Here is a 6,064-nt window from a genome sequence, read left to right as displayed (position 1 = left end):
AGAAGGCCCCATTAGGGGAATTCGACAACATAACACTTTAACCCGGCAAGGGTACAGCTAACAGCCCAAATATCCGGCAAGGGAGAGTACATAATAATAGTCTACACGCCCCGGCAAGGGAATAATCACAACACATCCTCTTTTAAATCACTTCTTTCTCAACTATCACATTCTTGTTCGAGCCAACGCTCCAAATATACCAATCACAATTCTTCCTCAACCGTTCACATTATATGAAATTTATCGATTAAGCAAGGAAGTTGTGTCACATCATTCGAATTAAAAGCAATTAAGACTCACGGTCATGCTAGACTCCGGTGCATAGACAACCGTCACCATGCCTATACACCATACTCCACATTTAGCAAGTAGCAAATAGTATCCTACTCCTATTCCCTCAAGCCAAGGTTAGAACAAACACTTACCTCGGTCCGAAGAATAGCAATCAATCCTCAAATACCGCCTTTCCTCTACAATCCGACTCCGAAACAATGGTATCTAGGCATAATTAGTTCAATAATATCAATAAGGGCTCAAAAACATAATCCCATAGCCTAGAAATGGAATTCCTATCATTCTTCCAAAAACACCAAAATTCGACATCGGTCCCACATGGTCCAAACACGAGGCTCGGACCAAAACCCAATCACCCATAACCCCACGAGTTCAAACATATAATTTATTTCAAGATTCGACCCCAAATTGAGGTTGAATCACCCAAAATTCCCAAAGCCCTAACTCTACCCAGAACCCCTAATTTCTACTTTGATTTCATGATTTAGGCCTAGGAATTCAGTAATTAATGAAGAAGAGTGAAGGAATTAGGTGGGAAATTACTTACCCAAAGACTTTGGTGAAGAAGAGCTTCAAAAATCCTCCCTAGAGCTTGGAGAAGACAAGTTTTATGAAGAAAGGGGAAAAATCACGGGTCCGGGTCCGTTTACCAAAAATGTTGACCAAAGTCGACTTTAGCAATATTAATATCAANGTAGAGGTGAATGCTACAAGGTTACCTCTGTCACACAGTTGTGACACACTGATCAGGCTGTATTTCAAGCCATCTATCAAGTAGACATTCTCAATGGAGTGTGAGTCTGTCTTACCTACCTTTCCAACCCCAATAATCTCACCTTTCTTCCCATTACCAAAGGAGACATTACCTCCCTTTAAGTCCTCAAGTGAAAGGAACTGATTCTTAGTTCCAGTCATATGTTTTGAGAAGCCACTATCCATGTACCAGATTTGGCTACTTCCATTCACTTGGACCTGCAAAAAGAAATCAAGGGTTACTCTTAGGAACCCAAACTAGTTTGGGTCCCTTTCTATAGGCAAAGGGGTAAATCAAATTCCTTTTAGCCCACCCAGGCAGCCTATTTTTCTTTTGAACAAAATCTTTGTTCTTTTGACTGGCCTTTTCTTTTGCATTATATTCATTTCTGTAACGGCCAGTCTTCCCACAGTGTGTGCAGATTTTGTTCTCAAGAAGAGTGAGGTACTTGCTTTTAGGATCCCACTTAGGTGCTTGAGTCCCATAGCCAAGTCCTCTTTTGTTGCTACTATGATGTTCTTGTAGCCAGAAAAGTGTATCAGAAGCCTTGTTGCATTTGCAAGTTCTGTCTAGTTAATTTTTACCTTCCCTAGATCTTCTTTTAAGACTTTTATCTGCTCATCCTTACCGTACAACTCATCCTTCATTTTTCCTAAGTTTTCTTCTAGGGTGAGATGAGTGTGATCAACTTTCTTCTTACATGTTCCTAGTTTCAGTTTTAAGTTCTCAGACCTAAGTTCTAGGACACCGGTGTCAAGTTCAAGAACCTGGTTCTTCAACTCAGTATTTTTACTATCACTCTCATTAGCCCTAGATTCTAGATTTTTGCACTTGGCTTTTAGGATCACACATTCCCTAGACAGATCTTCCTTCTCATTGTTAATTATCTCAGACTCATCAATGAAGTCTAGTAATAGCTCAGACAATCTTTCTTTAGACAGGAATTTAATCTTGTTCATCATCTGATTCTTTGATGGCCATAAGTGCTTGTTCATCTCCAGCTTCATCTTCTGAGTCCTCATCTGATGTTTCTCCCCAAGCAGCAACCATAGCCTTTGTTGATCCTTTGTTCCTTTTGGGTTGAACCTGTTCCTTCTTCCTGTTCCTTTTCAGCCCTTTCCTTCTTCCACTAAATTTCCCATTGAGGACAGTTCTTGATCATGTGATCAGTCTTATTACATTTGTACCTACCCTCGTTGGTCTGTTTCTCAGGAACCCTTGGTTTGTTGAAGGTTGTACCACTTGAAGAACCCTTTCCTATCGTCAAGTACTTTTTGAAATCTCTTGTGATCATGGCCATTTCATCATCCTCCAGATTTGAACCTTCAGCTATTCTGAGAGCCACTTCTTTCCTTCTTGTGTGCATCCATTTTCATGGTTTTCCCAGTGAGGTTTCCAATCTGTTCATCCAGCTTGAGGGTAGCAATGTTCTTTGATTCCTGAATAACAGTGATTTTGCTTTCCCAAGTCACTGGTAAGACTCTTGTCAAGATTTTCTCAACCTTTTCTTCTTCAAGGATAATTCTCCCAAGAGATTTAAGTTCATTTGTTAGTGTTGTGAACCTTGTGTACATCTCCTGGGTGGATTCTCTTTCCTTCATACTGAAATTCTCATATTGAGAATACAACAGTGTTCCTCTTGATCTCTTTACTTGAGGAGTTCCTTCATGAGCCACTTGTAAAGTGTCCCATATTTCCTTTGCAGTAGTACAACTTTGAATCCTGCTGTACTCGTCTGGACCCAGCCCACACAAAAGCCATTTCTTGGCCTTGGCATTCTTCTCCCATTTTTTCAAATCTTCAGCAGTGCAGTCAGCTCTTGTCTTTGGCACGTCCACTCCTTCATCATTCTTCTTTGTAGTTGCCAGGGGACCATCAGTGACTATGTCCCAGAGTTCATAGTCTTCTCCTATGATATGATCTCTCATCCTGTTCTTCCACCAAGAATAGTACTGACCATTAAAGAGTGGAGGCCTAGCAGTGGATTGCCCTTCCCAGTTTCCAGGTGGTGCACTCATTTTGATCTTTTCCTAAGGTGTTAGCCTCTTCAAGGATAAACCGCTCTGATACCAATTGATGTTTTAAGCGTCAATATCACACAATGGGGGGGGGGGTGATTTGTGTGGTACCCAATTTTTGCTTAACTGAACTATTGAAGAACCTGGTTCTTTTAGGTGCTCCAACTACTACTATTTGCGGAATAATAAATATTGAAAATAAAGAACACATATATTTTACGTGGAAAACGCCTGGCTCAAAAGGTGAAAAAACCACGACCTACTACTCAGTAGGATTTTCCCAAACTTCCACTAAAATCACTGAGCCAAAACAACATTTACGAAAACTCTTTGTAAACCTAAGGATTTACTTTAATACCGTTGTGGCACACATCCTCAACTGTTGCGACAACTTCAAGTTAGCTATAACTTGAACACTCTAGGTACCTAATACAATTGCTTCTATGAAAGCTGAAAGGTACAATTTTAAATCACCTACTACAATTGAACTAGAATAAAAGATAGACACAATGTAACTGGTTCTCTATCTCGTTCAAGTAGCTTCAGGAGTACACAATCAAATCACACATAAATTGCTTGCAAAATCGCCTTGCTCTTTTGCTCTCAATTTAGTTTAACTTCTGCGTATGTGCATTACCTGTAAAAAAACAACACTTACATTTAATAGGTTAGTGGTCAGAGTTCGATTGGGACTCAATTGCTGCTCTTCTATCGTAGAAGAGTTCATGATGATCTCAAACTCTAACACTATCTACATCCTAGATTGTGTTCTCTTCATATAAGGAGACTTTCTCTCCTTATCTAATATTCAACCTTTTCGATCAGATCAGGAGATATTGCTGCTTGATCAGTAGGACTTATGTCCTTCACGTGCCTCTCACATGTATAGATTGATCATGACTGTGCTTCACAAGATGGACCTGGTCCATGACCGAGTTCTTTTGTCACTCTTCAAAACTTCACCTGTTCTTGGGCCAACAAAATGTGAGTAGCGTTCAAGGAGGGTGTAGTCACTTGTATCCCAAATTCTTATCCTACCCTTCCCTAAGCCTACATTACAAGCTTAAAAATTCCTTATGGGATCTCCAATCGAATGTTCTTGAATAGGTAGCAAATTAAAATAAGGGCAAGTTTATAGCATGATATTTTGTAACACTTGAAATTCTTTGTTGAGAGTGAGTGTCTTTATGCATTTGTCCCTTGTATTGTTATCGTAAATATGGTAATTTTGGGACTTTCTTTCTTGTCAGGGCACATGGACATTGATAAATTCCAAATTGTGTAAATTGAGCATATGTAGTAGACTAGTGCTTTTGAGTCACTTCTTGAGGCTTGGTTGTTGTCACTTGATTATTTTGAAACTCCATTGCATTCTTGAAACTATTTTAAATAAGGGATTTATTTGGTTGAGATTCACATGCTTGAGCCAAATTATTAGTACCAACCAAATCCATAAGTGTTATGCTTAATTGGAGAATGTGATTTGGAAAAGATAGCGACGGTAATTGTGCTTTAAATGGTAAAACCTCATTGAATTTTTTGAAAAGCTTTTTGTTGGGGGTGTTGATGAGTGGTGATTTTATCATTTGTTTTAGTCTCTTTGCTTTAGTTGTTGCATCCATTAATTATAATATGAGGTTGTTTATGGTGTGTATTGCTAGATTATCAGGTAAATGATGTCATGAAGAGAGTTGAAGTCAATTGAAGTGGAATTGAGTAGAAAAGAGATAAAGAAATACAAAATCCTTTAGTGATTTTGCATATGTGGAACTGTGTGCTTATGCGACCTCGCATCTGCAAGAAGAAGGCCGCATCTGCGAAATTGGACAATCTTTGCTGGGATCGCATGTGCGATTGGTTATCCGTGTCTGCGAAGGCGCTTCTGTGCAAAGGGTCCGCACCTGCATGTGCGCTTCTACGCCTCGTGGTCCGCTTCTGTTGAATTGTAATTTCCACCAATGGCCGCTTCTGCAAATGAAAGTCCGATTTTGCGGAGTCGCACCTGCGATGATTTATTCCGTAGGTGCGCCCAACGGGCATCAGACTTGGGCATTTCACATTTTATCCATTTCAAACCCAAAAATACACGACCTAGCTCACTAGAGAAGACAAGTTTGGAAGCTAGGGTTCTTGCACACACACTTGGGTCTTGAAGATTTGAAGCTTTTGGTTGAGAATTTCTTATCCATTTATGTTCATTTCTTCATTTTCTTGCTTTGTATTGAATATCTAAGTGTGTATTATTTTTTCCAGCACTTGAATCTTGATAATGGGAATATTCATATTTAAAGTGTGGCTTAAATATCTTGTTGTGCTTATGTATTGAGCGATTTTTATTTATTATGAAGTGAGTTATTATTTCTTTAATTATTCTTGTTCTTTAATGTTTACAAATGGATTAGCTAACCCTAGGACTCGCCCATTTACTTCAAATAAATTTTGGGAAAGATAATTTGGGGTTGGGAAAGATTAATTAACAAGACTTGAGGTATTAACCCTCACTTTATAGATTCTACCTAGGGATAGGATTGAACTACTTATAGCCATATTCGGGTGTGCTTAATCTCTTAATTATTTTAGGGATAATTCAATTAGGAAGTCTTGTTAGTCTTCGGAAGAAGCTAATAAAGAATCATTACCCGAGGCTAATTAACATAAATGTCACGACCCGAATTTCCCACCCTCGGGAGTCGTGATGGCGCTACTAATGTGAGCTAGGCGAGCCAATTATTGAACAATTTACACTTTATCCATTTTTTTACACCTTTTTTAACATTCATAAAGAAATAATGTGAAAACAGCAGAAATTTCAAATTTAAGCAGAAGACAACGATAACATATATGAAAACTATATCTATTACAAATACTTAAGCCTTAATCACCCAGAACTGATGTCACAGTACCACAGACAATCTAAGAGTGCTAAATACAAAGTCTGAAAACAAAAGATACACTGTTTCTGAAATAAAGAAATGAAACAGGAAGTAAAGGATAGAGG

This window comes from Nicotiana attenuata, unplaced genomic scaffold, assembly GCF_001879085.1.
Source record: "Nicotiana attenuata strain UT unplaced genomic scaffold, NIATTr2, whole genome shotgun sequence".
Classification (NCBI taxonomy): Eukaryota; Viridiplantae; Streptophyta; class Magnoliopsida; order Solanales; family Solanaceae; genus Nicotiana; species Nicotiana attenuata.
The sequence above is the reverse complement of the archived record's forward strand: the minus strand, read 5'-3'. Positions refer to the sequence as shown.